The sequence below is a fragment of the Gopherus evgoodei genome, chromosome 6, assembly GCF_007399415.2.
Source record: "Gopherus evgoodei ecotype Sinaloan lineage chromosome 6, rGopEvg1_v1.p, whole genome shotgun sequence".
NCBI classification, from domain to species: domain Eukaryota; kingdom Metazoa; phylum Chordata; order Testudines; family Testudinidae; genus Gopherus; species Gopherus evgoodei.
In genome coordinates, this window is record NC_044327.1 from 20,642,381 (window position 1) to 20,658,003 (window position 15,623).

Below are 15,623 nucleotides of genomic sequence, written 5' to 3' on the forward strand. Positions count from 1 at the left end.
GATGCCTGCGTGGTTAGAAGTGCAAGTAGGGGGGAGCTGTACGTGCATAATAGCCAACCTTGCAATTGAGATCACTGAGGTCTGGCCCTGATCAAGAAGGATCAATCCTCCTCCCTGTAAATCTCCGGCACTAGAAGGACTGGGGCGCATGTGAGAGGGAGTTGCTGTGTGTCTGGGTCTGCTCTCTGAGGCTGTGATCTCTCCACTGATCCAGTTGTGCTAATTCAGGTTTTCTAGTGAGTCAGGTGCTCCCCTAACTAACTGCCTTATGGAGTGTCTCTTTGCACTTTCCCTGGAACAGCTGGACCCCTGGTTGGCGCCAGGAGGGTGACTCTGTTCCCAGAGGTGTCTGTGCTGGAAGTAAGGGTGCTGCAGCACCTCGAACCACCCAGTACAGTACATAGCTTCCGCTTTCAGCGCCCCCCTGGTCAGCGTGAGAGCCACGCCCCAGCCCCCCGCTCCCGCTCTTCATCCCCGCTTCCTTTTCGCGCAGTCTGAAAACTTTGGCGACGGTCCCCCGAGCCGGGGCCAGCTGTGCAGGGGCTGCAGCGCCCCGCGGTGACCGCCAGGAGGTGTCTGCCCGTCCCAGGCGCCGCAGGTCCCGGGCGTGTGTTGATATTGCGGCTCGGTGCATGTGGGGCTTTCCCGGGGGCCGGCGCGGCGCGGCGCGTGGGTGGGAGCCGGGATCTCTGCTCCCCTCCCTGCACCCCAGGAGGAAGAAGCCTTGGAGAGCGAGGAGGCAGCGGGGCTCAGGGTTTGAAGGTAACTTCCCCCCACCCCCAGCGAATTGCTGTGCAATAATGTGGCAGAACTTGACAAAGGTAGTTCCGCCGAGTGTGCAATGGGGTGTCCAGTCCCGGGGGCAGCTTTACGGCTCCTAGTCCCTCTCCTCCTTCCTAACTTCCCTCCCGAAACGGCCCTGCTGCGTGATGGACGAAACGCGCTTTCTTGAAAAGCCGGGATCGTCGCTGCCCCCAGCTGCTTTGCTGTTCCTGCGGGGCCGGAGCTGAGGATGGGGTGGGCGATACAAGCCGCGTGCTGCTGAAGTGTGGGCAGTAATGCACTGACTGGCTTCTGGTCCTGCTGCCTTGGGGAGGGGGGGAGAGTTTCTTGTGTGTAAAAGAGAAAAGTAACGTGGAGATTTCGCTTGATTTCTTTAGCCCCACCCTGTATTTAAAGAGGCCCCCCCCCCGACAGCTCCATTCCAACTAAATCCTGATTTCTCTTGGGGTGAGGGGTGACAAGAAAGGCTGCTCCAGCCGCTGGGCAACAACTGTCAAACATCTGGATTCGCAGCCCCTCCCTTCAATGCAGCGAAAGAGAATTTTTCTTTTTAAATCGCTTTGCTCCTTTCCTTTGATGTTTTTTCCTTTCTCTCCAGCAGCCATAGCTAGCGAAACTATTAAACGGCAAATCTTTACCCTTATCCAAGCAAGGTCTGGGTGTCCTTTAAAGTCTCTGGCATTCGTAGTAAAAAGGGGGGGGGGACCCACAAGAACAAAACAATGAATGGGCTTTTGTTTGCCCATTGTTTGAATCAGGGCCAGGCTGGGAGGCTGCGCTGGAGATTGGGAGCAAAAGGTTTGAAATAGCAAAAGCGAAATAACTAATTGTCTGTCCTTGGAAGCCAAGGTATAATAGTAAATTATACTGAGGGTGATAAGCCAGTGGCAAAGCTGTTTTTCTGCTCCCTGGATGCCACGGGAGTTTTTCTTGCTGTGCTGCTCAGCAGGGCAGCTCTTTTGTGTTGGTGAAGGATCATGACTCCTTCCTTCAACGCCTGTGGGGAGTTTGCTTGGCTTCCCTTAGGGGAAGTGGCTGCCACTTTACTGCCTTCAGGAGATTGGGGGTTGGGGAATCAACTGGGTACATTGCTCGTGTGAGTTTGATGGATGCCTCTGAAAGCGAATGAAGTTGAAAATTGGTCAACAAGTGTGTGCATCTGATCCTGTTGTTCCAGCCATGTGCAAAAAGGGGAGTGTCTGGTTCCACTCCAGGGGAAGATTTACAGGAAGACGCAGTGGAATAAGAGAGCCAGGAGGAGGATAGCTGGCAAAGTGATCAGGTTTTTTCCCCCTCCCTGCTTCACACTGGTTGGTGGTTTTCTCCCAGCCCTCTCTCCATGGATTGCTCTGAAATTGCAAGGCGGGAATCTCAAATGAGTGAGCTCCTATTATAGCTGCTCTTGATGCTTTCGTGCTGACACTGACTAAGAGGAAGGGAGTCCCAGAGCCAAAGCCTGGGGATTTGTGACCTACTTGTCACCCCTTCTTGGCAGCTTTCAGGCACAACTCCTTACATCTTGAAGTTGCACAATATTTAACTACCAGGGCTGAGTTTACTGCTTCAGCTTAGTCCACACAACCTGCCAAGTCTTACTCATTTGGAGACTGACTCCTTCTCCAAGTGATGTTTTAAATGATCTCTCAGGAAGAATGATTTTTACTGAGTGATGGAATGAGGGATTTAAAATCTTCCTTATGAATCTTAGTGTGACGAGCCAGAGGCGCAGGCCTTTTGGAGTCTGGATCGCTAGCTGAGAGAGAGGAATAATCAGCATTTAATCCTAAATTCTGTGGCCCAGTGCAGAGAGCAGGTTCAATCATCAGTTTTGATTATAAACCAACTGGAAAATGTTCCTAATCAGATAATGATTGTTTGTATTCGGGTAGCACCCAAGATCAGGGCTCCATTGTGAAAAGCACGGTACAGTCATTTCAATTTCTCAGTTTAATTCATAATTCACAAATGCTGCTTAAGTTGGTTCTTGAATTTTAAGGTAATTTTACTCACTTTTAAATGACGCTTGAACACAGGTGCTGCTGTTCCTGTGCACTGCTCTGGTTAATAACTAAGCCTGTAGTAGCATCTATTAGTATTAATAGAGCCCCAGGCACAGAGAGACTGAAGTGAGACTGCTGGTGTAGATGATGTGCAGTACAAGGAGCCTGTAGAAGTAACCAGTGCTAGGTGGGGAGAGGGATAGGACAGCTGCCATGCTACGAGCAGCCTCTGCTGGCATGGCTCCTGTGAAGTCCTGACTGCAATTCACAGCTGCCCATCCCTGGTGACCACCTGCCTTTCCTCTGAGTGGGGCATAAAGAATCAGCTGGTGCTGGGAGGTGTCCTTTACACTCAGGGTGCACAACGTGGGTCATTTTAGCTCAGGATTATGAAAGCAGGCCAAGGGGAGCAATAAACAGCATGCTTCAAATAGTTCTCAGATACATCTCTAACCTAGTCACACCTTGGTAAAAATCACCAGTATAATTATAGCGCAGGGCAGAACTCGGCCTCTTGGTAGCAGAGGACTTTAATTGAACAGACAAAGGAAGAACAGGATCCAATGGCTAGAAACTGAAATTCAGACTAGGAATAAGCTGCACATTTTTAACGGGGGTAATTAACTATTGGAATAATTTACGTAGAGAGGTAGTGGGTTCTTCATCACCTAAAAGTTTTAAAATGAGGACTGGATGCCTTTCTAAAAGATTTGCTCAAGCTCAACCACAAGTTATTGGTCTTAATGCTGGAATCAGTGAGTGAAATTCTATGGACTGGTTAAAGCAGGAGGTTAGATGAGCTGGTCATAATGGTCCCCTCTTGCCTTAAAAGATGTCCCTCTCTGCTGTAATAGGTTTTTAAAAAAAAGTAAAACCTTTTATTAACTTGTTTTGTTGTGTTCACAAACAAGTGAAGGTAGGCAAGTCCTAATGAGGTCTGTGACATATTGGAATGAATATAAGCAGATATAAGGGTAGCGCGAACGCTAAATACTGAGAAAGTTGCAGTCCATCTGCACCATCTCATGCAATACCTGGATCACTTTGAAATAACAAAAGAATTAAATTAACGTTTGTCATTATTGACCTGATACAGAATGGTCTAAATGTTAATAGTGAATAATCCAGATGTATAACTTTTTCCTCACAAAAATACCTTGTTGTATTCTTTCCTTCTGTCTTTCTGATCCAATAATCCAGCAAAATGCACAGGCAATGTCATTGTCAAAGGGATACTGTCATCTGGAAATGTCAGTTTTTTGGGGAAAAAATGAGTTAAAAGATGTTTCAGCTGCTGGAATCCCCTGACCAATTGTGGTTTTGAATTCAAAAGTTCCCTTTTTTTAAAATAAATGTTCTTTTCATGTTGCTAGGTGGAAAAAGCCACACAAGCAACAAGGGGAAATGACTGAAGGAGGAATCAATGAAACGGTCAGCACTCACAGCTGTCAAATACACAAAGGAAACAAACCCCTTAATAAACAGAAATATTTTTGTGGCTCTGATTATGGTAATGTTTAGATGTTGTTTTTAACAGTGGCATTAAACACTTTTACTAGTATGTGATATTTAAGTTGCAAGTGCTGCTTTAAAAATAAAAGTTGAAGAGTTACATTGTGTAACCTCAAATAAGAGAAGTCACCACACACTCCACTATCTCAGGCAATCAAACCCTCTCCATAGGAATGGATAGCTGCCTGTAAAGCCCCCATTGCGGATGAACTCTGAGTTTCAGAGAGGAGATCTTTAACATGGGTCTTGTCTACACTATTGTTTTTTTACCTTATAACTCAAGGTAGCCAACATGTTTGTAAAGGCTGACGTGGACATTTCACAAACATTTGTTTCAGGACACGCCAGCCTTTATGAACTCATAGCTACCTCAAGACACCTGACAATCCATTAACTCAACAGGAACAACCTCTAGTGTTGCTAAACTCTTAGTTCTTGTGCCAATGTAAACCTAACTTGGCTTCTGAGTCTCATTGCCAGAAGGAGAGCTATATCTTGTGTACAGTATCAGAGGGGTAGCCGTGTTAGTCTGGATCTGTGAAAGCAGCAAAGGATCCTGTGGCACCTTATAGACTAACAGACGTTTTGGAGCATGAGCTTTCGTGGGTGAATACCCACTTCCTCAGAAGCATGTAATGGAAATTTCCAGGGGCAGGTATATATATATATGCTAGCAAGCAAGCTAGAGATAACTAGGTCAGTTCAATCAGGGAGGATGAGGCCCTGTTCTAGCAGTTGAGGTGTGAAAACCAAGAGAGGAGAAACTGGTTCTGTAATTGGCAAGCCATTCACCGTCTTTGTTCAATCCTGAGCTGATGGTATCAAATTTGCAGATGAACTGAAGCTCAGCAGTTTCTCTTTGAAGTCTGGTCCTGAAGTTTTTTTGCTGCAGGATGGCCACCTTAAGGTCTGCTATAGTGTGGCCAGGGAGGTTGAAGTGCTCTCCTACAGGTTTTTGTATATTGCCATTCCTAATGTCTGATTTATGTCCATTTATCCTTTTCCGTAGAGACTGTCCAGTTTGGCCGATGTACATAGCAGAGGGGCATTGCTGGCATATGATGGCGTATATTACATTGGTGGATGTGCAGGTGAATGAACCAGTGATGGTGTGGCTGATCTGGTTAGGTCCTGTGATGGTGTCGCTGGTGTAGATATGTGGGCAGAGTTGGCATCGAGGTTTGTTGCATGGATTGGTTCCTGAGCTAGAGTTATTATGGTGTGGTGTGCAGTTACTGGTGAGAATATGTTTCAGGTTGGCAGGTTGTCTGTGGGCAAGGACTGGCCTGCCACCCAAGGCCTGTGAAAGTGTGGGATCATTGTCCAGGATGGGTTGTAGATCCCTGATGATGCGTTGGAGGGGTTTCAGCTGGGGACTGTATGTGATGGCCAGTGGAGTCCTGTTGGTTTCTTTCTTGGGTTTGTCTTGCAGTAGGAGGCTTCTGGGTACACGTCTGGCTCTGTTGATCTGTTTCCTTATTTCCTCGTGCGGGTATTGTGGTTTTGAGAATGCTTGGTGAAGATTTTGTAGGTGTTGGTCTCTGTCTGAGGGGTTAGAGCAGATGCGGTTGTACCTCAGTGCTTGGCTGTAGACAATGGATCGTGTGATGTGCCTGGGATGGAAGCTGGAGGCATGAAGATAGGCATAGTGGTCGGTAGGTTTTCGATATAGGGTAGTGTTAATGTGACCATCACTTATTTGCACCGTGTCAAGAAAGTGTACCTCCCGTGTAGATTGATCCAGGCTGAGGTTGATGGTGTGGTGGAAGCTGTTGAAATCGTGGTGGAATTTTTCCAGAGTCTCCTTCCCATGGATCCAGATGATGAAAATGTCATCAATGTAGCGTAGGAAGAGAAGGGGCGTGAGTGGACGAGAGCTGAGGAAGCGTTGTTCCAGGTTGGCCATAAAGATATTGGCATATTGTGGGGCCATGCGGCTGCCCATAGCAGTGCCACTGATCTGGAGATATATATTGTCATCAAATTTGAAATAGTTGTGTGTAAGTATAAAGGCACAGAGCTCAGCAGCCAGTTGTGCTGTGGCATCATCAGGGATAGTGTTCCTGACAGCTTGTATTCCATCTGTGTGTGGGACGTTTGTGTAGAGAGCCTCTACACCATCCTAGCCACCATGGATGTTTTCTGGGAGGTCACCAATGCATTGTAGTTTCCTCAGGAAATCAGTGGTGTCACGGAGATAGCTGGGAGTGCTGGTGGCATAGGGTCTGAGTAGAGAGTCCATATATCCAGACAGTCCTTCAGTGAGAGTGCCAATGCCCGAGATGATGGGGCGTCCAGGATTTCCGGGTTTGTGGATCTTGGGTAGTAGATAGAATAACCCTGGTCGGGGCTCTAGGGGTATGTTGATTTCTTCTGGTGTTAGTGTAGGGAGTGTCCTGAGTAGATGCTGTAGTTTCTTAGTGTATTCCTCAGTGGGATCTGAGGGAAGTGGCCTGTAGAATTTGGTATTGGAGAGTTGTCTGGCTGCCTCCTTTTGGTAGTCAGACCTGTTCATGATGACAACGGTACCTCCTTTATCAGCCTCTTTGATGATAATGTCAGGGTGGTTTCTGAGGCTGTGGATGGCATTGCGTTCTGCACGACTTAGGTTGTGAGGCAAGCGATGTTGTTGTTCTTGTGTACAGTGACCCAACAAAGACAAGACACACTTGGAGAGAAAACAGACTAGCAGGCAGAGCTGCTTTAAATCTCACAGAAGAATTTCTCCAAATTAGTAAATCTAATCTAACAGTCTCTAACCAGAGTCTGTGGTCCCAGTGGTGCAGTCCATGCGCAGCCAACGTACCCATTGATTCAGTATGGGTTCTACCTAAGTAAATTCGGCAGGGTTGTACCCTGCCGTTTCTACAAAATCCTTTGCGTATTGCCTACTTTTCTGAGGCAAAAATACAGATGTCCTGCATAGTCTAAGTACAGATATATGTCCAGCATAAAGTCTAAGCGTATGAAAATAATGAGTCCAGCATAAAGTCTAAGACAGAGGTTTAGATATGTCCAGCATATATCTAAATATATAGAAACGACCTGCATATATCTTGTATGGTACAATACACACGGGGAAACCTCAGGCACATGGTTTCAGTTCAGTAAGTCTCATGAGATTGCTCATGGGTTTAAGTACTTTGCTGTTTTAAGGCTATAGAGCTGTTTAACAGTAGTCAAATTGTTTTTTCTTTTTAATTAATCATTTTAATCTGGAAAGGTTTTAATCTGCAGTGCATGTAATATTGAATTTTCCTTTGATCTTGCTGCTTTTAAGATGTGGTTCCTCACTGCCATTTTGTCACACCTAGGCAGGCATAATCCAGTGCACAGAAGCGACACACATCTTAACAGGCATTCTCTATCCAGAATTAAAGATTGAAATATTTTTTTTTCAAAGCAGTGCATGTTTTTCATTAAGGTGAAGGGAAAATGAGTGAATAAACCCCTGCACTGCTTTGAAAATCTCAATAACTCTGCACAGGTGTGAAATAATAACAGCACTTCTGAACCTGACTGGCAAAAGATTTTAGATTTTTTTTCCCTCCAGGTTCTGTAAATTCATGGAAATTCTAAAATTCTGTCCTGATTTTAATTTTCTTTCAGATCTGTGCATATTTAGAGATCTTTTATTATATAGTCAGAGAGGAAAAAATTGAGCAAATCTAAAAGCCATGTGTAGTCCTTACTTGAATACAGTGGATGTGCTCTGAGGTCTCTTGAATGGTAAATAAGATGATGGATGTTTGAAGACTGTCATTTTGTTTGATCTATGTAAAAAAAAAAAATGGGGGGGGTGGGAGAATTTTGATTACATTAGTGCCAATGTATGAACTATTTAAAACTGCCATTGTCTTTATTTGTAAACTTGACAATAAAAATAAAAACTTCCTTCTTAATGTTCTGTATTGGTGTAAACCATTGCATCCAAAAATCTGTACCAATTGTTGAATGTGCCATAGTAAATAGGGAAAAAACAACCCTAGAGATTACAGTGACAGGTGCATTTGAAAGTAGATGATCGTAGCTGGAAACTAACCTTCTAGGTCAAAACCTCTGCTAGGCAACGCTCTTGAGCTTTTCTTAGCCCTGGTTTACACTGGGGGTGGGGGTAGAAAGGAGGGATCGATCTACGTTATGCAACTTCAGCCACAGGAATAACATAGCTGAAGTCGATGTACTTAGATCGACTTACCGTGGTGTCTTCACCGCGATGAGTCGACTGCTGCCACTCCCCTGTCGACTCTGCTTGTGCCTCTCGCAGTGCTGGAGTACAGGAGTCGATGAGAGAGAGCTTGGGGGTTGATTTATCGTGTCTAGACTAGACATGGTAAATTGGTCCCCGCTGGGTCAATTGCTACCCACCAATCCGGTGGGCAGTGAAGATATACCCTTAATTTGAATATGTTGTGCCCTTCTTAATCAATCACTTTAAGAAATTCTGGTACAGTGTCAGATCATCTTATGTGACATAGCTAAGATCTTGGTAACCGATATCAGAGCTTTAGGAAGGTATATTGTCTTCTTGACTCAGGCATGTGTGCCCCGAGACTTCTTTTTTTATTAATGAAGAAATCCCTATATTTCTGAAAAGACCAAAATCAATGTAATGATAAAAGGCAACAATAATTAACTAAAAGCCATAAAACAGTTGATTTATGTCCATTTCACTGGGTCTAACATTTTCCCAGCTCCGGGAGAGAATACAGGAGCACTCTAAAAACTCTCCACCTATTTTTAGGATAAATGTGTTAGGGCCAAATTTTCAAAAGAGCTCAGCTCTCACTGAGAGCAGTACGAACTGCTGCATGCTGAGTGCTTTTGAAATTCTGGCCTTTTCATTTTAGCTGCTGAAATAGAAGCTGAACTCTTGGAAAGCTAGCCCCAGGTATAGGGGCATGATATTTTTGAAAATCTGCCCCTAAACCTTTTATATATTTTTTTTAAGCGGGAAATTGCTACTTTCTATCCAAGGCGGGGAGGGGGGGGGAAATTACCTTTAATGTCTAAGGTTTTTTTTTCTTTTAATGAGATGGTCAATAAACAGACTTTTCTCATTTCCACTTGAACTCTTTCCCGGGAACAGTTGGTGTAGTGCTTCTCTTTAGGAAATCTTTGATTCTTTGGAAATATTTCTTCATGTTCAGAGTGCTCTGTAGGACGTCATTTCCTGAGTTGTCTGTTGCCTTCTGCATCTCTGCACCCAGACGTGTGTCCAGCTGCTCGATTTGCCAATGAAATCAATTTTGGAATGTCTCTGTGCATCTAGTATTCCAGGCAGCGTGAAGATTCTTGCTAAATAAATTGAAAGTCTCATGCAAGATCTTATGGATTGTCACCACGATATTCACCTTCTCTCTAGGTTTGAGAATGGCCATGGGGAACCTAAAGTCTGTCCTTTCATTTAGACACTGCAGAGGAAATTGCCCACCCATTCTGCACAGGAGGTATAAGTCGCTCTGGTTCATTTTGGCTTGTAGGAAGTGACAGTCTGGAGATGAGATTTTGGTGGAGGATAAGAGTTTGATAGAAAACACCAGTACAAGAGAAATTTGCAAGAAACGGCTTTGAGCCCAGATGATCATGACGATGAAGTTGTCAGTCTGTCTCTCCTTGTCTTTGTGCAGAACCTGTAAGCCAGGATAGAGTTTTGTTAAATGTCTTTTGTGTACTCCATTGTTGCTCTTCCATGACTCTAAATTTATTTATTCTGCATGAGACAGTTGTATTAATCATATTCGGAGAGTTGTGGTTTTCTCACTTTTTAATGCCTTTGAGGCTTCTGGTTAATGAATTAATTGTCTGGCACTTTTATCACCACCTTTTCCCCCTGTTAAAAAGTATGATATTAAGTAATATACTGTGGACAGATAATAGACACTATCCTATAACGGACTGATCAGATTCCAAACATGTCCCATCCTCTTCTCCTTTCCCTGGGACGCTTGGAGTAAAGCATTTTTCTGTACCGTCTGCTCCCAGGTCATCAGTGGTTTCTTGCTCGGAGTGGTGGTTGTGTTTTTCTTTTTGTCCCTCCCTCAACTTTGACCTTGCTTCCAAGTGGTAATTGAAGCATTAATCTAATGTTTTTCTTCCCTTTGCTGCACACTCACATTCCTCTATAGCAGTTAATGGTGAAACTCCATTGGCATGAACCGAGGCAGGATCAGCCTACTACAAATTTTCGGGCTGCCTTGATGTTCTGAAAGTGAGAGAAATCTTCAATCTGCCATTCAGAGCCCTTACGCCAGTTTCTTTGGGTCACAGAGTCTGGCTTTAATTATTCTTCATATGGGTTCCAAGTGCCTAATGCTGCACTGCTGAAATCAGTGAGTGTTCTGGGTGCACAGGGAAGGCTGGATTAGACTTTTACACTTAACACTGTCTTAACTTGGCCATGTGAATGGCTTTTTCTTTCTAATATAGCAAATTTTTATAGCTCTCGGGCTGAACTGTTCCTTTTCAAACTTGTCTGTTTTTTACACTAAACATATTAAAAGTTTTTGATCAGGTCTCTGTTTATTGGCACCGAAAATCACTGGGCCGAAGTTAACCGAAACTTTAGTAAAGCACAGATGGTTAACCAGATGAGGCAGCTTATTGATTAGTCTCCACGAAGTTTGATTACCAGCTATGGGAATTTATAGGTGTTAGCTACAGGGGAGCATTCCGGGATCTCATTTAACTGAATGCTGTTGAAACTGAATGGAGGGCAAGGAGAAAAATGAACATTTAATTGACTGTCAGGTCTGTTCCCTAGGGTCTAGTTCATCCCAAGATTGAGCTCCTGGAATGCTCCCCTGTAATTAACAATTTAGGGCAAATCAAATAAATGTACCGTGTGTGTTCTCATGCCCAGAAATGTACATGTGCCACTCCTGTTTGTTTCAATTGGAAATAAACATGAGTATTAGCAGGCAAGTTGGGATCCTGTGGGTTTAAAATTTTTCACATATAATTTTTTGTTGAAAATGGACCATTTTTGAAAACAAAATTATTCATGAAAATTTGTCAACAATTTTCATTTGGGGGTGGAATTTGGAAATATTTTAATAGATTTTTTTAAAAAAAATATTACCTAAGTATTTACTGAAAATCAAGTTTTTAGTAAATAAACTTTCAATAATAATTTTAGCATTTTCAATTAAAAAAGACTATACAATTTTGAAAAAAAAATTGTAAACCCTTTGACACAAACAACTCCCCCAGTAAAAAAAACAACCCCCCCCCCAAATAGATTTCAGCCAGGGGTCGTGTCGTTTCTTCACTAAAAAATGAGAAGAGGAAAATAAAAATATTTTACATGTGAGTTACCTAATTCTCCAATATCTGGGCTCCTATGAAAGCTCATTGGGACATGGGTTTTTTTACCATGAAAATTTGTGATAGAAACTAAAATATTTATTGCAGTTTCCTGAAAACCAAAAATAAAAAAAAATGATTTTTTCAAAAGAATTATAATTTAAAAGTGTTTCAGTGAAAAAAATTCTGACCAGCTGTACCACTGATTATTGTGATTGTACATGATATTAGAGTGAGCTTGTGCCAAAAGAGAAAATAAAACTACAGCAGGAAGTAATCTTCTGGGCCGGATTTTTCAATTCATGGACATTCATGTAGTTCCACCAATTCACACCAGGTGAGGACCTGCCTTTCTCTAGCTTTGTTTTGACAAGTCAGTGTCTCAAGTTTGGGCCTGTAATGAGTGTAATGGCAGGGCTTGGTTTGTAACACGGCTTGAGGTACTATCCCTGTTTTCATTCCAGTCCGTTGGAAAGATGAGCAGTGATGACAGAGCTGCTTGGTAGGATGGCATATGATCATGAGTTTCAGGAGATTCTTGTGGGGTCCTTTAGCCTCTCGGCAGACTCGGTGTATATTTGAACTTCTGTCTCTGAAGGCTCCAGCTCTGGGAGTTTTCAACAACTGGTTTGTAGCTTCTCTTACACTCCTACTGTCTCAACCCTTATATACCTTGGAGAAAGATAAGGGGGATAATTTCTTGTCTATATTCTCAAGCTATTCTTGGATCTTTGTTACACACAGAGATGCTGAATGCCAGGCACTAAGGCAGTAGAGCAGAACTTGCTGCACCATATCATCTTAGCTTGCCTCTGCCCATGTGGCCTGATCTGGGCCGGTGCAACCATTTAGGTGACCTAGGTGGTCGCCTCGGGTGCTAGGATTTGGGGGGCAGCATTTTCTTCCGCAGCGACCGCAGCGGCTGGATCTTCGGCTGCCCTGGTCGCTGTCGGCATTTAGGCGGAGGGAGCTGGGGCAGGGGAGTGCGGGGAGGGCTGCCTGCAGCAAGTGGAGAGGGGGGCAGCACGCAGGGAAACTCCTCACCCCTGCCCTGCCTCCTCCCCAACCATACCATCGCTGCTTCACTTCTCCCGACTCCCAGGCTTGCGGCATCTAAGCTGATTGGTGCTGCAAGCCTGGGAGGTGAGAGAAGTGAAGCAGCAACGCCATGCTTGGGGTGGAGGTGGAGCAGCGGTGAGCTGGGGCGGCGGGGGTGCCTCAGGGCGGAGGGTGAGGAGCTGCCGCAGGGTGAGGGGGTGCTCCTCAGGGCAGGGGCTCAGGGACGGGGAAGGGCGCAAGGTGGAAGTTTCGCCTAGGGCGTGAAATGTCCTTGCATCGGCCCTGGGCCTGATGCTTGTTACTCTGATAAAACTCCCACTGATCTCAATGGAAGCTCTGTCTGAGTATGGAGTGGTTTGATTTGCTTAAAATACTTTTGTTACAGTCAACATACTGTTCAGTGATTAACATCCATTTCCAGATCTATTGATTACAAAAGATATCATGGCTAAGAACAGACTAAAGCATCATTTATAATTTTGTCCTTGGAACTAGTTCTTAAGTAATTGCCGTTAGTAAATCAGTATTAACATGATGTATGTGCCTATACATAAGTAGTCCTGATCTTTTAAGAGATGGTTCCTTCACCTCTGTATTTCCTAGTACATCTTATCTTTCTCTGTGTGGCTGGCTTTTAGCGGGCTGTATGCACTTTGGGGCAGGAACTGTCTATTTTTAGTGTATTGTACAACGCTGAGCACATTGCCAGAGCTTGTATAAACAACAAGAATACTAGCATGAACAAATAAATCTTGACCTGCATGGTACAAAAGAGGTATGAATATCTCTTAACACATTGCTAGTTAACAAATATTCAGATTTAAAATTTTGGGGCTATTTAAAAAAAGCCGAAGAAAAGCTGTGGACAGTGTCTCGTGATAGCAGATTTTAGAATCGAATGCAACATGGCAAAATGAATAGCTACTCATTGCTAACAGTGTTGTTGACCATTTCTGCATTTGTTTCACATTGGATGCATGTATTTAGGAGTGTGTGTTATTTTGGGGGTATGCTTGGCTTTCTGCATCTGATGCATATAATTGCATGTACTAGGCAAATCTTTCTGGAAATTGTATGTATGCGAAGACTGCTGCACCCGATTTCTCCAAACTTGACTTCATGTTGCAGACTTGGCTCAAGGAAACGGTTAGATAGAGTCTGTCTTAAAGAGCTAATTGTGAATGACTGTATACTTTAAAGTGTTTATTATTGTTTACATTTCTGTATAAAAATACAAACACTAATATTTTCCATTTCATAGAATTTTTACTTCCCTGTGTTTGAAAACCTTTTTGTGTTTATACATAAACCCTACTTACTATGATTGGACATGAGCCATAAATGACCTCACTAATATTTCACCCCTTCCCCTCCCCATCACTTTGCCAACTTATATGGGGCAGGTGATTAACAATATACTAGAGTTATGAGATTGTGAAGATACAGATGAGACACTGCAACTCAAGACGTGTAGTGCTGATTACAGTATCTGGCCTCTGGCAACTGTGGGGAAAAGTGTTAGTGTTTAAGGAAGACAGCTTTGTGGTCTGGATTAGGAGTGAGACAATTATCATTTGTTACTCATAATAGGCAGCCTTCCTCTTTTTTTTGTCTGTGTGGTTGTTTTGTTTTGTTTTGTTTTGTTTGGTAAGTGTAGTTTGAATGGGGGAAATCCTTCATCCTCAACACACGGTAGCATTGGTGTGAGTTTTCTTACACTGTCACTGTGCCTCAAAGGGGCGAGATTCTAATGTTTGGTAGGTGCCCGGAAACTGCTGAAAAAGGTAGCTGGTGCTAGTGATCATCTGCTAGAAACTAAACGAAAATCACGATCAACTTGCTGCATGTTGGTCACTGAACCCTGGCAAGATGCCATGGAAATGCTATGATAACTTTTTCAGCCACTACTGACCTGGGTTAAATTTGAACAGGTAATCTGTGGTTTAATGGTGGCTCTGTAGCCCATTATCAATTCCCTTTCCCATCTAGTTCCTCCAGTAAAATATATATTATGTAATATAGCTTGTGTTCTTGTAACAATCAGAACACACAAAGATACATCTTTTATAGTAGTAGTTGTTTCAGGTTATCCCCCGGACAGTTGCCCTCTGCAGGAATCTCTGAATTGTGTTATCCTGAAATAGCTCTCTGCCATTGAATGGAGACTCAGATCTAGCATCATGCAGTATTCTTTCCATTTTTGCATCTCAGTAAAATTCTGTGATGCACTAAGTCATGACTCAAAACCAAAACCCTCGCTTGCTAGTGGAACTGGCACTTGCTCCCATAGTCTTTATCTTGTATCGGAGGGGTAGCCGTGTTAGTCTGGATCTGTAAAAGCAGCAAAGAATCCTGTGGCACCTTATAGACTAACAGACGTTTTGGAGCATGAGCTTTTGTGGGTGAATACCCACTTTGTTGGATGTATTCACCCACGAAAGCTCATGCTCCAAAACATCTGTTAGTCTATAAGGTGCCTCAGGACTCTTTGCTGCTTTTACAATCTTCCTCTTGGCAGTGCTGGTGAACTGGAGAATAAGTCGTATTGTGGTTTGGAGAACAGAATGCTACAGGAGTGTGGGGAAATCAGCTTTCACAGCAGAAGTACTTTAAAAGAAATGTCAAAATCCTTGGGTAAGCAACTGCTTGAATTAAGCAGCAAAAGAAACACACTAACACTCTTGGAAATGAAAAGTGACCAAGTGTAGGTTTAATTTTGGAAAGGGCCGTTTATTCTTACTAAAGGTTTTAGGCGGGGGAAAATAGGCTGTTCTTCAGGTAGCAATGGGTTGGCTTAGTCATCTAGCTATCAGGAGCCTGATGATTACAGTACTTAAAGCTCCTGTGGCCAATCTGGTCTACCTGTTGTTGCTGCTGCTGATTCTGGTGCTCCTCCATAAGGAGGTGGTCATATGAAGGCAATGGAAAAGTGTACAGCACATTGGACTGGGGCTCAAGAGACCT

At 43.7% G+C, this 15,623-nt stretch overlaps 1 protein-coding gene across 2 annotated transcripts in view; it reads left to right on the plus strand.

Annotated features, from left to right (window-relative positions):
• The first annotated feature begins 650 nt into the window (after positions 1 to 650).
• Positions 651 to 15,623, plus strand: part of MOB3B (MOB kinase activator 3B) — a 158,648-nt gene continuing 143,675 nt past the window's right edge. For both annotated transcript variants that reach the window (XM_030567647.1, XM_030567648.1), the window contains exon 1: positions 651 to 762. The gene's annotated coding sequence lies outside the window, so the exon portion shown is untranslated. The remainder of the gene's footprint in view (positions 763 to 15,623) is intronic.